We start from the raw sequence: 21,795 nt of genomic DNA, 5'->3' as shown, positions 1-21,795 counted from the left end.
ATTCTATTTAACTTATCTCAAAACAAGACATATATTCCCTGAGTGCTGAGAAAACAACCTCGGAAAGAGATGTTACACAGTCCCTCTTCCTAAAGAAGGTTTTATTTTTCTAAATAAAATGTGATAAAGCCTTCAAAAATTTTGTAATATAACTCAAATGCTATGTGGTGCTGCAGCCAGTGCCAGGCAGAAAGAAGTGTTAGATCTCACAGTTCTAGAAGCTGCAGCTTATAAACTCAGGCAGCATTTTCAGAGATTTATGTTTTAAGCTGGGAGGTATGAGAAACGAAGTTGGTTCTTCAGGTACTTACATGGGAGCAACACCAAGAATCATCCAAAGCTTGGAGCCATTCCAAAGCTTTATCCCATCTTTGAAGTTAAAATGCTGCTAACATTTGCTCTGAGGTGTGCAGAGCAGCGACTGAGAGCCATGTCATGCAGGTAGGTGAGCACCGTGTGGCTGTGGAGCAATAGGTGTGCAGCTGGCACTGAGCTACCAGGGAGAAAAACTTGCTCAGAAGTGGGGGTTCTCACCCACACAAACCAACATCACCGTGATCTGCATGGATGATCAGCTTGTGCAGAAGACCTCTTGTGTGCACACACCCTGCAGAGCTGCAGTTCAGGAGAAAGAAACAGCTGAAAGCATTGGGAAACCAGATCGACCAGGTGGTAATAACCAGAATCAACAACAGGTTAGGAAATCTGGGCACGAAGATCCGATGGGACGTCACACTTTGTGATAATTTGAGTGGGCAAAGGAAATGTGGCTGCAAAATGTCCTACCAAGAGCACTCTGGTAAGAAATTTCATGCTCCTAGAGTAGTAGCCAGCCCTGCCTGCAGCTGTGCAGCCTTGATGGGGTAGAGAAACACTCAAGGCTGTGCTGAGCGTACCTCTTGCTTGCTGGGCTCTGCTGGCTGAGAACAACTCTGGAGCAAGAGGAGTTGTTCGGGTTCTACCTGCTTCCATTGCTCTGCTCCTGCTTATTGGGCCAACCCACCAGGGACTGCAGCTGTCCTCCCTGCCCAAGCTGGGGCTGTGTGTGCTCCCAGCAGCACCTGCCTCCTGGCTGCCTGTAGGACCCTATGCTATGGTGTCAGTTCTGCAGTACCTTTATTAATGATAAATTCCTCCAGAAACAGAGAGAAAATGACCCAGAAATGCTGTTACATGTAAACCCCTCAACTATATGAAGTCCTGCAAACATCAGATAAGACCATAACAGAGAAAAGGTCACAGCAACACCATCTATGTCACGAATAGCAGCAATAAGTAGCAGCCAGTGCCTGAGTCAGGCTAAGGCCAGAAAGATGAAAAGATAGAAATGTTGTTGGCTTCAGTCCTTTTGTACTGAGATCCAGATAGCTGTCAACTGCTGAACATTCGAACAACCAGGGCCTCCCAAAGGGAAATAACATCTTCGGAATGACCAGGCTGAAGAAAACACCATATCTTAGATGATGCATTGATGGGGAAAAATAAATTCAGAAGAGAGTTTGGTGCTTTGCCGAGCAATGTCCCACAGATAAGCCTGTACCAGTTCTTCAGTCACGCACTAATGATCTTTGGTTCACTACATGTTATAAATCACTCTGATGGATACAGAAAGGGTAATAAATGAATAAATAAATAACAAACACTCTATGGGTAGTGCTGGTTATAGAAAGATGAATTAATCATAAACACTGTTTTCAAAGGCTGTGACACGAATGAGCATTCCTTTGATATCAGCCGTGCTCCTCTTCCCACCAACTTGTTCTCAAATAAACATCCCAGTAAATATTTGTCTCCTTGCTCCAGACTTGCAAATGAAATGAGAAAGGCCACATCCTCTCCTGGCCTGCAGGCAGCCATTCCCTAAGACTGCTGTTGGAGTTCTGTCTGATTCACCACACCTCCTCAGTGAGTGCTGGTTTGCCGCCTCTGGATCAGCCCCTGTGGGCACCTTTTGGGGCTGATGGGGTAAAAGAAATGCTGGGAGGAAGGGAGGTCTCAGACTGCTTTATACATCTGCCCAGGGAGAGACTCTGCTGTCTGTAAGAATGATCTCAGGTGACTGGTTCTGGTGCAGAATGGTACTGGCAGCCTAATTGCTCTGCTGGCAAATTAATCTCCTGCATATTTGTGCCTTCTTTTGACTGCAGGGCGCTTGCTGCCTTCCAGCACTTACAATCTCTTCTATCACTGCTTCACTGTGCAATTCTCTCTATAAGGTCTCCTACGAAGTTTAGATGCACAGTCTGCACTGGGCTCCTTTCTGATGAAATGCTTTCCACCTGCATGAACCCAGCATGTGTCACCGAGGTTCCCCTGCAGCTCAAGCCCTTGTTCTTCGTGCCCCCTCACGCCTTCACACCACTGCAGCACACCAGAACTGAAACCATGGAACTCTGTATTGCATCCCCCACTTCTCTGGGGATGGTTCTTCCAGGTCTGAGCACGATGTCGGCAGGGGAGGAGGTTACTCTGCCCTGCATTGCCATGGCCCAGCCGCTCTCCTGCCCAGTGGCAGTGCCATCCCCCAGGCTGCACAAAACAGTGGTGAGCTCTGCTGGGATGCAGGGATCCCTGCTGGCCTCCGTGCAAGGCTGTCTTAACAGATTCATGGCTGATGCCAGAACCCTGTTTCCTCTTTCTGGTGCCATATGATTGCAAACTCCTATTTCATTCTCTGTCTGCTCTTCTTCCTAGGTGAAGCCCATTCATTATTTTTAACTGTATGCATAACTCTTCTTTATCTCCAAACCCTGCTGCTCCTCCTGCGCAGACCGATTACATGACTGCATGTACCCTGTCTCCTGCTAGCTTGCCTGAGCACAAACCAGCTCACTACTCATCTCTGTGTTTCCATATGCAGTATCCAGAGCCCTGAGGCAGCATTTTTGGTGCATGGCTCTGCAACTGCTCTCCCATTTCTCAGGCTGCAGAGGGGCCACCACTGGGGCAGCAGCCCGCCCTGCATACACTCGTGTCAAAACATCTGCTTCCTGCAGCATGGCGTGACCTTGGCCATCTCTCTCATGTATTTGTTCTGTTTGGCCTCATGAATTCCCTGGTGGCTGCAGTGGCTGCTCTGCTGAGGCAGGATCCGTCTGCCCTCCGTAATCCCACACTTGGACGGGTACCGCACCTCAGACTCATCTTCAAGCTACTGCTTCCTGTTGGCTTCATCATTACCACATTTGAAAACTTGGTTCTCACATACTGAAGCCAACTGCTGTCTCCAAGTCATCTGAGACTCTAGTCAGCTTTTTTCCTGAAAGCAATGGGGTTTCAGGCAACTAGGAATGCTTTCTGCTGCTGTGGATAGTTGCTGCTCAGACAGTTTGGGATCCTCTGTTCACCTGGGACTGTGAAGTCCTACATGAGCAGTGTCTTCTACAGCAGCATGAAAAACGTGTGATGCTCTGTGGGATGATCAACTCTGGTACCTCCTTGTATGCAGCATTCCCTCTGTTTGTTCTCCATGTTAGCATTGCCCTGAGAACACATAGATGAAGAGCAGCTAATGAGAGATTTTACTGACTAATCTGAGGCACTCAGCAAGTCCTTAGCTTCCCCTGTTGCTCATTTTCCCTATAGTGGAAATAAAACGGGTGGCAAAAGAGCTGGAAGATGTTTTTAAATGTGGTTCTGGCCTGCACAAGTGACTTTATAATGTGGCTATTGCTGCGTATTGTTTCTTAATAGGCCCCTCAATTAGTTCTGCTGAGTATAGCACAGTGGGAGAACTGGTTTTATCTCCCTGCCTCCAGCCTCGGTTTTACCTCAGCCAAAGAGGGCTGTCCACTTCTCTTTCCCTGCATGGGGCTTGAGGAAGCTTGAGGTAAAGAGAAGCCTGCGGTAAAATCAGCACAACTGCAGGAGGAAGGGATGGAGGAGCAGATCCTGCACTCAGCAGCTCAGCTGACAAACGCAGCCGTCTTCTGCTGGCACCATAGCAGTCCAGGCTGCAGGAAACACGCTGGGCTCCTTCCAGATTAGATGCCACCATCAGTAACAACAGACGTGCAGGACTTTGTGATGCTTGGTTTAAATCCCAGCCTCAGAGACGCCTGCACAGCCCCCTTGCCTTGCTGTGACTTATGAGACGCCTGGGCAGGAGCACTCGGTGTGACAGAGTGCCACATTCATGGGTGGGTGTGGAAGGAATTGGCTCCTGCCAGTCGGTGAGGTTCTGCTCAGTGAATGCAGCAAACCCTCTAGCCTGCAGGCACAGAGCTGAGACCTGGGGCATGGCTGGGTGGTGCGAAGGCACTCAGATGTGCAGACGGCAAAACTGTGCTCCATGAAACTGCTACAAGTGGGGTCTGCCCACCTCAGAGCGCTGTAACCGCAGCACCCTTCCCTCTGCCCACCCAGACCAGAGTTTCTACAAAATTGTGTGTGATGCTCTGGGTCCCAGACTAGATTCATTCTATTTCCTGTCCCAGAGGCTGAAGGAAGGCAAACCATCTCCTCTCTGTGACACACAGAGAGTAAGCCTGTGCCTCTTTGCTTTGCTGTACAGCTCTCTGAACATACACTCACAACATATAATGAAGCTATCTCTTCACTCATCATTTTAATTCTGCCTGCAAAACAAACAAGGGGAATAAAGGGACATCCATGGTGGAGAGCCATAGAGATTAATATGAAGTAAGACATTAACGTTACCAATGTTTTCACGTGGTGAAGTGGGAACTATTGCAGGTGTTGAAAGTTGTAGGTCTTCAGTCAAGATGGAAAGAAAACAGCTGAGCTTAGGTCAGTCTGACAAGTAAATTTTTGAGTGGGTATTGTGTTGCATACTCAAAGGAATTGCCTGTACTGAGTTCAAACAGAAGGTCAGTGCAAAGCTGTGATCAGAAGCAACCAAAAATGAGCTTACTTGCATTGCTGCTGAGGCTAACACCATGTCCTCCCATGGGCTTGTAGGCAGCTGGCACGATTTCACCTGGAGGGAGCAGCCTCACCTCAGAGGGTGCTGTGAAGATAGGAATCGTGAAAACAAAAGCATGAGAAATGGAGAGGCAGAAGGTGTTCTGCTTGAAGACATGATGTTTGACATGAGGTGGTGTGCAGACACAAAACCCACAGGACTGCAGAGAAATGTCAGAGCATTCTGAGGTTCCCACTTCATTTTTTGCTGTCATCATTCAAAGATGAGCTCAAATGAGCTCAATGAGCTTTAAAAGTAGCACATCAAAGGTGGAGGAGAATCTAGGTGCAAACTGCATGGATTCTGAGCATGTTATGCATTTATGTGGGTAAGAAATCCCCTGCTCCAGGGACATTACCCAGCACTGCTTTTCAAAAGCAAAGTAGGCACTTCAACAGTTTGCTTTTACTTTGGAAGTTTTATGTTCTTTTATCCAGCAAAGCCTGCGTGAGGGGCAGGTACAGATCGTGCATTCTGCTCTGGACAGGTGCAAGGAGGCTGAGCTTCTGAAGAGCCTTCTGTATGTCATGGCTGGTGAGCACTTGGAAGAAGCGATGTAACGGGGTGTCTGTATTTTGGGGATGATGGACAGTGATAGCAGGAGATTTGGGAGCACTGAGTGTGTGAGTGTATGCACACAGTATACACGAGGTGACTCTGGGTGGAATTTGGCTACCGTGACTTGTGTCCTTGTTTCCCACCTCCTGGAAAGGGAGGGAATCTGTCTGCAGACTTGTTACAGGTTGTGGGTCTTGGAAGAAGTGGATTATCCCCAGAACATTTTGCTGCTGGCATGTTGCTGTTCTCATGGCTGGGCAAGTCAGGAGGAACATCTCATCTTCAGAGCTCTGCATTTGCTGCCTATTTTCCCTTCTACTCCTAGGTTTCCTTTTGGAAACCCTAATGTGCGAAAGGATCCTGGCCTGTGGCAGAGCACTGAGTCATAGTGTTGCAGCCCTTGGTTGCAGTTAACTCAGAGTACCAGAGGGTTTCTGAAGTCCCCATCCAAAATCAGTGTGGAGCGACCTAAGAGTGCATTTTCCTTAGTTTTGCATTCACCTCAGGTGTCAGCAATTTGTCTGGCCTCCACCATTTACCCAGATGCCCTCAAGTTTCTTATGTCAGGTGAATGCATTCTCCTTGGCCCCATTCTCTGGTGGTGGCCACTGGAAGCCAAGCACTGCCAAGGGAAATATCTATGCTGGATATTTGTCACGACTCTTGGCCATTTCAGTCCACGCTCAGAGGCACGAAGGTAAACATGATGGCATACCCGTCAGTGTGAATCTCGTTCCAAATCAGCGGTTCAGGAGAGCGCCCATCCTGCCACACCAGAGATGGCTCTGCAGTACAGGAGGTGCTGCCAAGAGCTTTTTTTGACTGTTCAGTCAAAACTTCCCTTTGCCTATTTTTCCATTGCTCCTGGGCACAGTATGTGCCTTCTTGGAGCACCCCAAATAACCCTCACTCGCTACCATTGAGTTATTGTTTCATTTAAATGATATTGGAAGCTCCTTCGGCCCCAGCCAGGGAGAAAGGCTCTCCCTCCTTGCCAGGGGACTATGTAATGCACCGGTTGCTGCCAGCTCTGCTCTGCGGGGGCCAGGAGAGAAGCAGGAGGGACATAATGTGCTTTCCACAAGGGAAGCCCATCCTATCAAGGTCTGCTGGGGCTTGCTCTGCTCCTGGCGTGGTTGCCTCTTCCAAGCTGTACACAAATTGATAAAGTCAGACAGCTGGATGAAAGAGCATAAATACCCTAAACTTAAACATGCTATTGAGAAGCCGAAGGCAGGACATAAATAACTGCACTCTCGCTTTCATGTTTATCATACAATTGCAACAGGACCATATTTGGAATAAATATTCCAATATTTGAATGCAACATGTGATTGGAGTTTATCTGTTGTTATGTTTTGAATAAATAGAAAACTCATTATTTCAGATATCCCCCTCTTCTCACTTTTCTCCAGACGAGGTGGAGCTCAGCAGTCCGAACACTGCTCGAGCTACATTTCGTGTTTTCAAAAACCTTGAGCCTTTCCCCGGAGCTGAGCTCATCACAGCCAGTTCTTGAGGCAGCCGGCAGGCAGAATCCGTGCCGGCAGCCCGTCCTGCTGCACACCAGCCCATCCCATCCTGCTGAGCTGCTGCTCCTCCTCTCCAGAGGCCTCGCTAGGTAGGTGCTGCGGGAGGGGAGAGTGTGGTTTTCTTGTGGCAGTTGTGAGGGACCACAGCAACGCTGTGGCAGGATAGGACTCTCCGTCTGAAATGGGACAGAAACTCTGGAGTCATCTCTCAGGGCTCCCAGGGCTGGATTTTCTGCCAGAGTTGCTGTGGGACACGGGAGTGAGGGATGAGACCCTTTGAGAGGCCTTTGCTCAACTGTGTGCCTGGAAGGCGGGACAGGATCTCACTGCCCCTCCAGGCTTTCCATGATGATGGCAGCTATCCTCCTAGGATATGACTCTGTCTCCTAGCAGCAGCAGCATCATAGCTGAGCTCCATAGCACAGATCACACCAGTGACATCCATCCTGTTCTGGATCCTCCAGATGCTCTCAAGGTCCCTGTCTTCATCTGCAGAGCATCGTGTACATTTGGGTGGACATCCTTGCAATTGCTCCTGATGCGTGTGCGGTCCTGCTACCCCCAAAGAGAGTGTTGTGCCAGAGCCATGACTCTGCATGAGCTTTGTACTGGAAGAGGCTGCCCTTCCTCCTTCAGACTTGAGTGAAGGCTCCTTCAGGGCTCTGAAGCAAACTGACAGAATCTCATGACTGGAAACACCTTTTTCTTGGCCTGAGTTGTAGGACAGGCAGGTGTTTAAGCTGTCTTCTGTCAAGTTGTTCATCTGGAGTTAGCCGGATGGGAGTTGCTGTGGTGTGGAGTTACACAGGGTGAGCACCCAGGGAGCCTCAGAATCCTGAGCAGAACAAGAGCTCAGTGCTGGAGCACTGATAGCAGGGGTTTGTGTGTTGGGGGTGGGCTCAGTGGAGATGGCACTCTTTCTTCAGGCACTCTGCTATTGCTGAAGCGTTTAGCTTGGCCAATTACACCTTTCAAATGGTGAGCAGCACATTAACTGCCCACGAGGACTGGCCAGAGCCCAGTGGCACTGGGACTGCACAGAGCCTTACCCAAATGCTGGTGTGGGAATTGTTTCACACTTTGTGTTTTAATACTGTCAAAACCAAGAGGCACAGCCAGCCACGGTCAAGTGGCTGACATAAAAAATGCCTTCAAAAGATTTAAGAATGATGTAACAAAAACAGAGGATCGAGTCCACTGCTAGGATATCTTTATCCCAAAATCAGTGTTGCTATCCAAGGTTATAATTACGCACATTTGTAAGAAATCTGCATCTGTTAATGTGTAGAGGATGCATGGGGTGGTCTGTTCAAACACTATGAATATATATGTATGGGGAGAGATGGTGTTACCACCACAGAGGTTGCTTGAAGACAGATATTCTCTGGTTAATAATTCTCTGAAACAGGTTGCCCAAGGAGGCTGTGGATGCCCCATCCCTGGAGGCATTCGAGGCCAGGCTGGATGTGGCTCTGGGTAGCCTGGTCCAGTGGTTGGTGACCTGCACACAGCAGAGGGATTGAAACTAGATGATCATTGTGGTCCTTTTCAACCCAAGACATTCTATGATTCTATAATTCTATGATAATACAGCTTACAGGCATTGTGGTAGCATGACTGACAGCCAACCAAAGTGCTAATGCAAAGCTTACCTATTGCTGGCCAGTGAAATGGCTCAGGGCTCTCAGGATTCATGTGAGCCATCTTGAAAGTCCTACGTGACGATGCTCCTCAGGTTTGTTCCGGCCGTTTGCAAATGCTGCTGCTGAAAGCAGAGGCACCTTGTCATGACAATATGGACTTGATCAGAGGCTGTACCCCAGGTTATCTTTGCTGGGGAAATGCAGTCTTGCAAAGTAGCATTTCCCATGACATTCCCTCTGTTTTCCCTTTCACTCTTATTCTTGCTAGATCAGATTTTGGCAGAAAACATTTCACTTAATTCCATTTACTTTTAAAAACGAGAGTTCTGTGATTAATTTTCTTCTTTCTATTGTCTCAGAAATGTTGGTCAACAGGGAGAATAATTAGCCTTCTGGACTAGATTTCCAACATACATTGGGGTTCTGTGCCGCATTGCATTGCCAACTGACTCCCAGGCATGGGCTACATTTGAGAGGAAATGAAATCTAAGGGCATGACGTGTGGAAATTCACAATAACTCTGTTGCACGTTTTCACGATAGCAAGCATACATGTGCACTCACCTCTGCCAGTGCACTCACGTGTGCATGCATCTGCACACGGTGCCACCTCTTGCTGTTGCACACACACAGAGCAGGCACACTGCTCTTCTCCACTCTGCTGGCACTGCATGCCCCAGCCCTCAGCACCCGCATATCAACGCAGCTTGCTGTCACACACCACTGCAGTGTTCCCTCCTGAACATTTTGGGCTTCGTACAGATGGGCCTTGGGGTTCCTGGGCCTGATGGAAATGCCAGCTCTCCAGAGACTGAAGCATAAATCATCATCAGTCCCCACACTTGCCAACTTCTTTCTCCTGCAGGGAGCACAAACTATGGGTGTAGGAACCTTTTATAACCTTTTTCACATCTTGCTTTCTACTGGTTCCATAACTACACCTTCATTTACTTGGTGACTGGAGCAGGGCAGGAAGAAAATCTGTTGCCCCTTCTCCCAAGTGCCACTGTCCCTTTGTCCAACATGCGCCTCCTGCATGCTGAGGACACATGCCAGAGGGTACTACTGGATCGAGGAACAGTCCCCATTTAATCTCACTGTTGCTTTGCATTCAGGCTGAGGCTCCTCTTTGTGGGGTTCATACCAGCAGTCCGTTTGCAACCATTCGAAACATCCAGCTGCTTTTTTTACAACCCCCATTTTCACCTCTTAAGCAATATGAAGAGGTGCACAACCAGGGTGGAAAGAAATCCATTGCTGCTTGTGAACTCCTCTGCCCCGGGAAATGGTGCTCAGGTACCGATCCTTCCTGAGTGTGACTCAGCCCTGCAGGTTCAGGCTGCTCCTAAACACGGCACTGCTTCGCTCAGCGCAGCTAACTCGGAACAGCAAGTTGAATTTGTTGACACATCTCAGAAAGATCTCACTGATTAATGTGCTGAATCTCAAACACGGGCTAAGAGCATGAAATCCCTAACAGGGGTTTAGATCAGAGATAACGTAATAATACACAGAACTCTTGGAAACATTTTCAAACCATGTAATGTCTATATTCTTAGTGTTCCTGACAGTGCTAATGGAACCAGCTAGTTGACAAGATCTCTTCTGTATTCAATTCCCTCATTGCTTTTAAAACCCTTTTCATGTAGCTGTGGGTCATCCAGCACCACCTAAATCTTCCCTGCCTGCAGGATCCAGGGGCCTGGGCTGAAAGAGCCACAGTCACTGCTCTGTGATGGGGATGTGTGATGCGGCTCAGAAGACAAGAGGCATACGTCCTTGCTAGTGGTAGGGGGGGATCAGTTTTATGGGAGGAGGGTAAGGGATATGGACCAAAGGAAGATGCAGATGTTGCTCCTCAGCTGCGATGTCCGTGCTCTGATTCTCAGCAGTGTGAGGAGTACGGAGAAATGCTGAGTGTTCGAGGCAGGTTAGGGAATTCTTATCACTGTCTCATCCTGCAGGGAAAGGCATACGGGAGAGCAGACGGGAGTGCAGTGATTCATTAAATAGCTCTGCTCTCCCTGCCAGAGCCTTACATGGTGCACAGCTCACGCCTGGTGCCTTAATCCTTTGAAGATGCTGGGTCAGTTTTTCCTGTTCATCTGGCTCTGACTGCACGCGCCTGCAACACACTGAGCAGCTGAGTTTTCCCCAGCTCCCCAGAGGGGGGTAAGATGAGGTTTTAACTTTTGCTACTTATGTGCTCTGTGCCTCGTGCTGCGTTTGTAAAGTGAGCAGTGAAGGCGGAGATGGTGCCCCTGCCTCTTCCCACCACATATGCCCATGCCATCCTGTTTACACTCAAGGATTCACGGCAGGCAGCTCTGGGATTTCGTGCCAAAGCATTCAGGAATATTTTCCCTGGGTTGCGAGGCAGCAAGGGGGAAGGTTCCTGAGCCCCCCTCCGAGTTCTGGCACTGGTGCTGCTGAACAAGCTGGAAAAGGGCCCTTCCCAGCAAGAGCCAGGCATGCACACACAATGGCATGTACTCTCAGGAGGGGATAGGTCCCCATCCAAGCCCCATGTGCAGCCAGCTCCACAGACCATGTCATCTTCACCTGGCCCATCTGTGTATCTCCATGCCCACCAACTTCGTTTTCCCCTTTGGTTGCTCCCAGTCTTTTTCTGGTGACTGCCCTTGATGACAGAGGTCAGAGACCTGCGTGCAATATAGAAGCAGAGCAGGGCTGCTCAGGAGCTTCCACAGCCTGAGGAACAGCCTCAAGAGTTGGGCAGAATCAGCATCCCTGGCTCCAGTTGTGTCCTGGGCATGGACTCTGTGCCAAGGCACCTGTGAGCTGAGGGCAACTGAAAGGAAGGGCAGCTGTCACCTCCTCACAGAGCACTCAGTGCCACCAGCCTGCAGGTGGCTGTGCCAGCCTGGTCTGGGGATGGGCCACACTACCTCGTTCTCTATCTATGCTATGGAGCATCCATGGAAGGAGAAGGGGAAAGCAGGATGGGGACTGGAAGATCTTCAGGGATACCCTGGGTACAGCTTGGATCTGCCTGAAGCAGGCATCGAATGGCATAGTTCTCCTGAGGTCAGCATAAAACCAGCAATTTCTAAACCCTGAGACTACCTATGAGCCCGTCAGGTGGTGAGTTTCCTGCTCTTCTTTCAGAGAGCATAGTGTCTGAAGCTTTTTCCAGACTTGGGAAATGCTGGCAACTTCAGAGAATGAAAACTAATCTTGCTGAGCCCTACCAGACTGAACACATATAAAGCACATAAACAGCAGTCTTCCCACTGGCATGGGTCTGGTGGCACACTGCAATGTAACAGCACAGGAGCTGGATCTGATCCTGTTAGCTTCATCTTGCAGCTCAGAATGCCTTTCAGACACTGCCCCATGCAGTCAAAGGCTCCCTATACTTCACTGCATCTCCTGGTGGCTCCTTGTCAGCAGGGCATGATTAGAGTTAGGGTTTGCTACTTGTGATTCTCCTGATGGGAAAGTCAGTAAGAATAATTAATATAATTAACCAAACACGAGGTGCTGCTGCTGCTGCTGCTGCTGCTGCTGCTGGTGTTGGTCCCATCTATAGCAGGAGAGAGATTTGTAAAAATAACACTTTTGATAAAAGCAGTGATATTTGGAAGGCTTTAACTGTTCTTGGAGTACATATATTTGCTGCCTCTGTGCCAGCATTAACCATGGTGCCCTGGAGAAGTGGGCTTCTGCTCCAGCCAGCTGGAAGTCACAGGCAAGACTGGAGTGCACCAGTTTGTCAAAGGACAAGCATGGCCTACCACTGTAATGTCAACATGGAAGACACAAAATCAGTGCCACGGTGCACCAGGATTGTTCCTCCCAGGGAGCCCATGGGAGTCGATGTCTGGAGAGCTGCATGAAGCTCTGGTTGCCTGCTTCAGGAAAGACGTGGCCATTGTTTTCTGTGCATACATCTGGGGTAGATAGCAGGGATTAGGAAGAGCTTTTCTTGTCTGTTTAAGCTACAGATCTTTGCTGGCAAGAGAACAAATGGCATAAATAGATCACTATGAATTTTAATCTGGAAATGAGGAAATACAGTCTGAAGGTCGAGAGAGAGACAGAAGAACACCTTCCCTAGAAACAGTGGCGATCAACCCCATTGCTTTGAAATTGAGCTTTTTCACTGGAAGTCTGCAGGGTCAGGTTCAACAGGCTGCATCTTGGTGGCTTCCTGTTTGGCCCAGCTGCCCAGTGCAGGGACAGTCTGCCTTGCACACAGGGGACAGCTGGGCACAGAGAAGCTGAGGGCAGCTGAGGCAGAAGCTCTGGTTATCAGCCCTTCTTCTGGAAGTTTATAATCACTCCAAAGTGGTTCGTTTGTCATCCTCCACAACATGCTGAAGTCCTGTTTTTTTCTGGCTGGAGGTTTCAGGATGCTGGGACAGAGGGACTCCTGCAGCACGTGCACGCAGAGGGAGAGATTTTGCTAAATACTCACACTCCAGCTCTCTGTGCTTGGGTAATAACAAATGTTCTCTTGGGACTTATCACCAACCAAATCAGTCCTGCACCGTTCTGTTTTAGGGCAGGCAGTGTGTGTCTGCCGCATACAACTGCTACAGCTGCTCATCCCATAGGAGCCCAGCTGGGTAACAGTGCTGCTACACAGCCCCAGCAACTCCTGGGTCTGCTTCCAGGTAGGGGAAAAGGGACATTAAGAGGGGTCAGTTGGGTTGGGAGGGCAAAGCACAACCCACAGGGGAGCTGAGCAAATCTTTCCTGTCATGCACCCAGGGCAGGGAAGATGCAGGAGCCCGCTAAGCTGTGAGCTGAGGGAAACAAGGGTGTGTTTGTCACACATCAGTGCAGGGTAATGACAGCTCCTCACATACTGAGCAGCTTTTAACCCCCCTTTCCTGGTGAGACCCAGCAAGTCTCCTCACACAGGAACTTGGCAAGGCAGAGAGCAGAGACCCCACAGCCAGAGCTCAGCCTGCTCCCCAGGGCCCCACCAGCATGCCCCTATTCACAAGCAAGGAGTTTAAACAAAAATCATTTGACTTGGCTATTTGTTAGCATTCACATTGTGTGACTGATAGTTTAAATCATCTGCTATTGTTTCTGTTCCCTAACTGGATGGCTTTTAAAGAGGAGACCCAAAAATACATTCTGGTAAGGAATATCAGATGAATACTCACTTGGGATGAAATCTGCATGTCTCTGCCTTGCAAACACTTGCCCCAGCATGGAGCTGCTATGCACATGCTGACCAGGAACCCCAGCGTGCCCAGAAATCCCACGAGCTGGATGCCACACTGTGCTGAGCACACTTGTTGGCAAAGCTCCTGTTGCTGCAGTGTGGCTGCCCCAGGGGGGTACTGAGCAACTGCACCAAGTGCTGGGCTTGGAGAGAACAGTGGGCAAGGTGCTCAGCAAAGCCTGGCTTTAATGTCTGTGAGCTTCATGTTGTCTTCTGCACACCTTGCAGAAAGGGTCACTTGAGGTCCTTGCTGGGAACTGTACTGATTACAGAGTGTCCAGGTCCTGTCCTGTGGCATCTTTTCCACCTTTTTCCTGCAGGTTGTGATGTAGAGCCTACAGATGCAGCAGCACACTCATGGTCATGGTTCTGTCTTGGCAAGTCACATCCCTGGCTGTTAGCCATAAGCAGTGTCTGGTGCACGTCCTGTCTGTGCATGTACATCCAGCATTCCTGCAAGGCACCTTTGGTGGAGCACAGAGCAGGCAGGTGAGACGAACTGCCTCCATACACCCTCGTTCTAAAATCATCTGCAGCTGAGAAGCAACTTAGTACCCTTGTCTCTTCCACTCTGCCCAGCCTCTGGAGGGAGCAGCAAGGGTGTGGAAGGACAGTGCAGACATGGGGCATCAACCTGCACCACAAAGCAAGTTCCCTGCTCTTCTCACTCCCTGCCATCCCCATTGAAAACATTCCGATCCATCTCTCCCCTCTGGAATCTGGAGGTAGTACCTGCTGCAGCTGCCTGAGTCCCTGTGGGGAAAGCTGGGAGCCAGATGCTGCTGTTTTATCTCAGATGGGCGATAAATGTTTATGTAGGATGGGGAGTTTGGGGCACTGCTGTGGTGGATACAGTGCAGAGCTGCCCACCATCCAGTGCCAGGAGGAAGCTCTGAGCTGGGTTCAGCCACAGCAGTTTCCAAGGAAGAGCTGTGTGAGTTCCTGGGAACGACTGGGAAACCTCACTGAGACAGGGGCAGGGAGCCAGAGAGCACAGCGATGGGTCTGACTCTGCTGGCTGGGGAACCAGGGGTGCTCCACCAGCATAAATAAGGCAGGAAGCCTGTTACAAGGAGCTTTCTAGGTGAGGATGGGAATCCTGACTACACACGGCTGTTACTGGTGGGGATGTCTCCTAACTCAGAAGCACTTTGACCCCGAGATGGAATCAAGCCAAAGAATCATCTCTGAGAAGTTGTGTATGAGCAGGGCAGATAAACACAGTCTGTGGATGAACTGCTTGGTGCTTCCTCCCCAGCTGCCTTGGAAATGGTTATAATATTTCTGCAAGGAAGGTTTCAGATGCCTGTTTCCCAATAAGTAGCCTGAGTACTTCTGTGTCAAGAGCTTGGTTCTCATCAGCTTAGGGAAAGCTGGCTCGGCCAGTAGCCCCTTGGATACCTAAGTGTCACTTCTCCTCTCTGCTGGCCACACTGACCCCAGCTCCCTGCCACAGCAGGCACTCACACAGTCCTCGTCTCAGGACTGGTGTCTGAAGCACTTTGAAGATATGCTGATGGTGTGGACCTCTCAGAAGAGCAGGCTGAGCATCCTGGCTTGGCCACAGACTGAAGAGTTTATAGCAGGGCAGTGCCAGGAGGTGAGCATTGGGTATTTACTAGGGACACAGGTGGTTCAGTCCCACAAGTGACATGTCACTTCCTCCTGCAATTGTGTCACTGGCCCAGTATGATGAAGTGTCCTGTGCACCATTGCTTCTCACTGAGAGGAAGCCAGAGGGACTCCAGACAAGAGCCTGGAGCTCAGCTACACTTGAAGGATAGAGTCAGAACCTGTCCCTTGCCCCAGCATCTCCTGCTGTCAGTTTACATAGGTAAGACCATGATGTACAGATGAGCTGGGGGTGGTCCCACTCTGTGGGACTCCCCATCCCCTGCCTAGTGCTGGTCCTCTAGGGGTTGAGTACTCTGTGGTTCCCTCTGCTGCACAATCTCTCTGAGCTAGCGATGTGAGCAGACAGCATTTGACAACATGACGTGGATCTAAGAAAATCAGGGAAATGCAAATATTTGTGATATTAGAAATAGTTACAAAAATATAGACAAATAAAAGTCATGATTAGGATTATAGTAAGAAACACATTCCAGAGCTGCCGCAGTGCCTTAGCTTGCTTGGGAAGCTGGCATCCTGACCTTCCTCTTCCAGGGCTGGTTTTCCCGAGGGCTGTTTCAACTGCATCTTTCTGTGTCTGTTGTCTGACATGTCCAGCCCTATTCCTGGACATAAAGGGCGGGACAAGAATGAAGCGGAGACTTCCCAGTAACCGTGTCAATTTTCATCTGAGCTGAACATCCCTTCCTGTTTTCTTGTCCTGCATAAAGTCTTTCTCCATCCTCATAGTACTGTAGTTGGGGATGAATGTTATTCCCTCCCTCCTCGCAGCAGAGCTTCTGGTACCTCATTTATTGTACATATCTGACTACAACAAGAAGCAACTGACCCACCTGTTGTGTGTGCACATGGCACAGCCAGTTGCATTCCCTTGGAAGGCCAGTGGCAGCAACAGGAAGGGAGGGTAATTGTTTGCCATCTCTTAAGGATAAGATCCCTACAGAGGGAGGATCCTGCACTATCTGGAGAGAGAGAGAAGTTACACAGTAGACTGGAACAGGGATGTGGGGGATGTAGTAGAGAGGTTTTTTCCTGAGGATCCTGAGCACTTCACAGTGACAGACACCAATGTGTCATTTTAAAAGCAAATCTAAAGATGTCTCCCAAGCAGAGTGCAGTGGATCACTTTTCATTGCTTTCTGGATGCAGTGACAAGCACTGTATACGCAAAGTGCTACAAATGCAGTTCTCTTGTAAAGATAAGGAGTGTGTTAGGAGTGTTTACCTCTTTCTTAGGCATCAGGCAGCACAGTGCTAGTGCCGTGTGCTTGGAAATGGTCATGCAGTAGCTAGATGGGCTGTGCTCTCTTTGTGCCCTTTCCTACTGCAGTGAGGACATAGGTGAACTGTGTTTTTACAGTGGTTTGGAACAGAGATGATGCAAATGTAATGAGATACATGTGTGCACAGCCTCATCTGCATAGCACTGCCCTGTAGCTGATGGTCCTTAGCCCAGGAGCCTGACTGGGTACCACCACAAGTGCTTGGACATGGGGGACAGTGAGGCTTGACTTGGGGTAATGGTACATGATGTGCAGAATGGGTAATGTATAATTTAGGTAGGCACTCAGTTCTGAGTGACATTTGCTGTCCTTTTTGGGTAGGTGTTAAAGTCCAGTTTGCTCCTTCTCTTGGGGATATTTTCCAAAGAAGTTGACATCTGCAAGAGCAGTTGATTCTCCTTTCATACTCGCTGGTATTCGCTGGGGGAAAAACAAACAGTGCAATAAGAGTGCAGACTTACCACCCCTTATGGGAAGCAAGTCAGTTTCCTTCTCTGCAATAGAAGCACGGCAGGAGATGACAACAGCACATAACTGGAGGGCAAGCACCAGGCCAGATCTGACATTGTCTGTAAGGAGCAGTGACATCTTTGTCAGGCTGTTGTCCAGAACAGGAGAGGTTTCTGTCATCAGGAGCTGGCTGATCTCATACACTGCTACTGTGCTAAAGACCTTAGAGATATCACTACTGCACCTCTAAGTAATGTGAAGCGTCATCTGCCATGGATCATGGTCCTTATAGTTCTCATAGATCTTTCCATAAGATGTGACGTAATCAATGAAGTAAAATATATATTTTAAGCCAGGGACAAATGTTAAGGTAGGAAGAATGAATAGAAGCAGTTGAAGATACTCAGAGTTAACCACAACCATGAGGCAGTTGGTTCAGCTAACCAGGAAGTAGCAAAACTACACTGTGGAAAGATCTTCTGGAGAACAACCTCCATCTCCTGAGAGAATATTCCAACCATAGCATGCATAGAATGGGAATCTGTAGGCACTGAGATGTAGAAGGACACAGCTGTCTTCTGGATCTTAAAGGACAGTGAACAGTGTTGGCTATGTAAGACACGGAGGTGGGAATGAGGTGGGCAGCCAGGGAGGGGAGGAGTGGTGGACATGCTTGCCATCTTGTACTGCCAGAATTTGATGCTGCCAAGTATACACATACGGGTTTTCCCATCATCTCTAATGTTTGTTCTTCTTACTATGGTAATGGTGAAAACCCTCCTGTAAGTCTGCACAGAAATACTGCTCTTTCCAAGCTGCAATAGCTTGTCCATGCAGCCAGACTGTCCTCCCATTGGAGCTCAAATGTGCTTGCTCCTCAATCTAATTGAGGACAGTTTTATATAATCCTTTTAGCCCATAATTTTCCTCCAGAAAAAAAACAATTCCTTTCTGAAAAACACTGGAATTGCAGAGATTGAGCACATACTGTTGCAGTGAGGCCTGAGCAGCCTGCAGAGTGGAAGCAAGGTTTTGCTTGTGTGTCTGCTCACAACATACAGCAGTGCAGCGCAGCGATGAGACCCTGCCAGCTTCCCCTGCAGCACCAGCCTCTGCTCCTTCGCCTCGTGCACCATTCACAACAGAGAGACCATGTTTCAGTGTGTCAAGTATTTATCATCCAGTTTAAAAAACTATCTCACTTTTCCTGATCCATACTCCAGGGATTCACTTATCACACTCTTTAAGGGACTTCTTTGTCAATTACTTGTGCCTTTGAGCACGCGCACGCACACACACACACACACACACACAAATCAGAGCTAGTAATAAGTAAAACTATTCCTTCCAAAACAGAAATTCATTCTTGTCAAGATTCCCATCTATAAATATCTTTGAAAAGGACAGGAAAGTTTAGCTTGGCATAAAAAAGTGGGCACTGTGAGGAATGTCAATTTTTAGTGCTACTAGAATGGGCCCCACAATGGATGCATACCATGGCTACGTACATCCCGCCCAGAATACGTGTCTCTCCTGTGCCTGACTGTGTACCATGACCATAGATTGGGCATGGCTAGTAGGCAAGACCCTGCAGAGAGCTGCAGGGTGCTTCAAGCAATCTGACTGGCTGGGCACCAAGGTGCAAATTCCTGAAAAAAACACCATCTACAATGAAGTGACAAAAACACAAGGCATTAGATGTGAGCTGTACAGCCCCACGACAAGGGACACCCCTTATCCAGAGGAATTTATCATCTAAGTAAACCCTGTCTGGGGGGGGGGGGAATGTGGGCTAAGCAGTGACTTGCTGGAGCGGAACTTCCCTGGGCTGCTGGGTGACAAAGTCAGGCTCCCTGAGCATCAGTGCCGATCACTACCCCTAAACTTGCTTCTTTGACTTCTTGACTTGCACCTACCACCCCCAGAGACAGGTGGCCCTACACCACCTGTAATCAGCTTGTTATGTTCTTGGCTCCTTCTCGATCTCCCCTTAAGAAGTTTTTCCTTTCCTCACAGCAGCTGTCTGCACCACCAGGAGAACCAGCTCTGTATACACTAGGTCCTCTCTCCATTTCTTCCCACATCCCCCAAACTGTGCTGTTCCCACACTTGCAGGAGGTTTCGGGGAAGGGCTGACTTTTGTGTCTGTGTCTGTGTGGCGGAAGCGGCAGTTTCTCTGGAGGCTGTGGCTTCCAGAGATGTGCACATAGATACCCCCAGGTCAGGTGTCATTTCAGATACGCAAGTGCATCAGTTCATCCACACTGTGGTGCTTTACTTCTCCAAAGGAATCGCCACTTTCCCAAGCTGCCGCCTCAGGCACACATCAGGGATCAAGGAGCAGAAAGCTGAGGATGCTTTTATTCCTTGCACACCAGGCGTTAAACCAGGGTCTGTGATAGAGGAACAGCCCCTCTCAGTTATCACCAAGGCCGCTCTCACACAGGACCCCATCTGGGGTGGATGCTGGGCCTGGCGATAGCGAGGTCCTTAGGTCAAACCATTCCTGAATAAAGCCTCCTATCTCAGCTCAAAATCCTTTCCCATTCTGTGTGTTTAAAACAATGCCTAAAGAGCCAAAGCACTCTGGGCAGGAGACACATTTGGCTAATCTGTCTGCGGCTGGCTGCTAAAAGCGCTGCTGACACCTGTCAGGGCGATAGCAGAGGTGCCTTCCCAGAGAGGCCTTTCCATGAAACCCTCCAAGGTTCAGCAGGCAGGAGCCAGCCTCCCTCTGCCTTTATCTCCCAGCTGCTCTGAGAGGAACCTAAGGTGTGGGAAGGAGGCTTTATCTCTGTGAGTGACAAAATGGCTTGAGTAAATAAGCTACCGGCACGGGGAAGGCCCCAGACATATTTCTAGGGCAAGTTCGAACACCCATAGCTCACAGGAGGAGCTGACTGAGGAGCGCAAACCTTCCTCACACCCCACAGAGCACAACAGGACTGTCTGCACATAGCAGCACAAACCAGGCCCTCCCTGCACAGCCCACAGCACAGAGCGGGGGCCATTCACAGCACTGCCCACCATCAGCACATCTGGACCCGTGCTGAGGAGAGCAGTCAGAGGAGACATTCCCCCCATCTCAGCCTATGGCAGGGGGATGGTCTCACCCCAACTTGGGCCCCTTGGGACTGTGAGCAATCCCAGAGATGTTTGTCACCAGAGGCGATGCGTCTGCCTGCAAGATGAGCCAGGTTCCCCCATGCAAACCTCTCCACCATGTCCACGCAGCGTTCACACAACACCACTCGGAATGAGATAAGGAAACATTTCCCTTATTTCCTTTCAGGCTCAAACCATCCATCTGCCTCTTTTTTCCCAAGTGTGAAACCAACCCCAAGTCCCATCTGAACAGAAACAGCTGTGCTGCACGCTGACGGATGGAGGCTTGAGCATGTGCTGGCCTCCTTGTCATATTATCCACTTTAAGGGTGACAAATATCAGCCCACAGCAGCACAGCAGAGGACGGGCAGTGCCACAGCAGAGCAGCCATGTCCCTCCTTTAGCTCTCTCCCAGCTGTTTCCCTCCTCCTCCAATACGAGGGAAACTGGTGACCAGGGCCCGGGTCAGGGCAGCTCTTGGAGCAGCAGGCGATCCTGCTGTGCTCTGATTATGTCATTGGAAGCCAGAAAGGAACCCAGGTTTTTCACATTTTTTCCCAAATGTCATTTCCATTAGATTGTCTGTTTCAGCCAATTTAAGCTCTCAACAGAATTCCCACCAAATTTTATATCAACTATTTTAGGGAAGGGTTTAAAAAAGTGAAAGAGTTTGACTAATTTTAAACCCAGCTTTCCCAGAGGACACTTAACAAAACACACAATGTCTAAAAACCTTTGCCGTTTTGAAGAGTTCAAAATAACATTCCAGAAGGGATCTTTAGAAAAATATTCCTGCACCGGTCCTGTTCCCGCTGCCGGGCTGGGCCGCTTTGCTGTAATGCACATTTGTTATTCATTTAGCTATCAAACAGACATTAACATTGAAATCTCAGAGTAAAGGAAGTTTCACTAACTTGCTACCTTCCACTTTCAGAACATTTAGGGGATGCTGAAGGGGCAGAGCCGATGTTCACTGGGAGCAGGGCTGAGCTTCCCCTGCTGCTGGTTCTGCACTGCTGTGCCGAACCAGGGAATGGGCTTTTGGATGTCCACTCTCTCCTCTTCCCTAGTAGGAAATGGGCGCGTTCAGAAATGCTTTTATTAAAAGAGAGTAGGAAGGAGGCATTTATATTACTCTCAGTGTTTCTTGTAGATTATCAGCTGTTGGGTCTGGGCCTGCTGTCACCAAGTCGGTGGCACATTGCCTGTTTGGTGACCCCTGAAGCTCAGGTGGAACTGCACGAGGCTCTGAGCAGCCAGTCAGCTCCCATCCTACATCACTGTTCTGCTTTCTAGAAGAAAGTTCCCAGCATGTATTTTCTCAGAAGCAAATAGAAAGTGCTGTTTCCAGACAAACACAGTACTCAGGACTCAGAGACTGACACTTTTTTGAAACTGTATATTAGACAGCAGTGACAAAGAAAGGCTAGCCAGAGGCATTGGGTTTGTCCCACTGCATGTTCTT

General features: G+C 49.1%; 1 protein-coding gene and 1 long non-coding RNA gene across 11 annotated transcripts in view; one reads left to right on the top strand and one right to left on the bottom strand.

The window, feature by feature from the left end:
* Positions 1 to 21,795, top strand: part of MYOCD (myocardin) — a 224,249-nt gene that overhangs the window by 155,567 nt on the left and 46,887 nt on the right. The gene's annotated exons all lie outside the window — the stretch shown is intronic.
* On the bottom strand, positions 402 to 8,778 carry LOC104913735 (uncharacterized). Its single transcript, XR_004161709.2, has 3 exons — positions 8,667 to 8,778; positions 4,874 to 4,969; positions 402 to 3,483 (listed from the first exon to the last, which is right to left on the bottom strand). It is a non-coding gene; the product is annotated as an uncharacterized LOC104913735 (long non-coding RNA).

The sequence above is a fragment of the Meleagris gallopavo genome, chromosome 20 (genome assembly GCF_905368555.1).
Source record: "Meleagris gallopavo chromosome 20, MGAL_WU_HG_1.1, whole genome shotgun sequence".
NCBI classification, from domain to species: Eukaryota; Metazoa; Chordata; class Aves; order Galliformes; family Phasianidae; genus Meleagris; species Meleagris gallopavo.
Note: the sequence above shows the minus strand (reverse complement) of the source record. Positions and strands in the feature narration are given on the sequence as shown.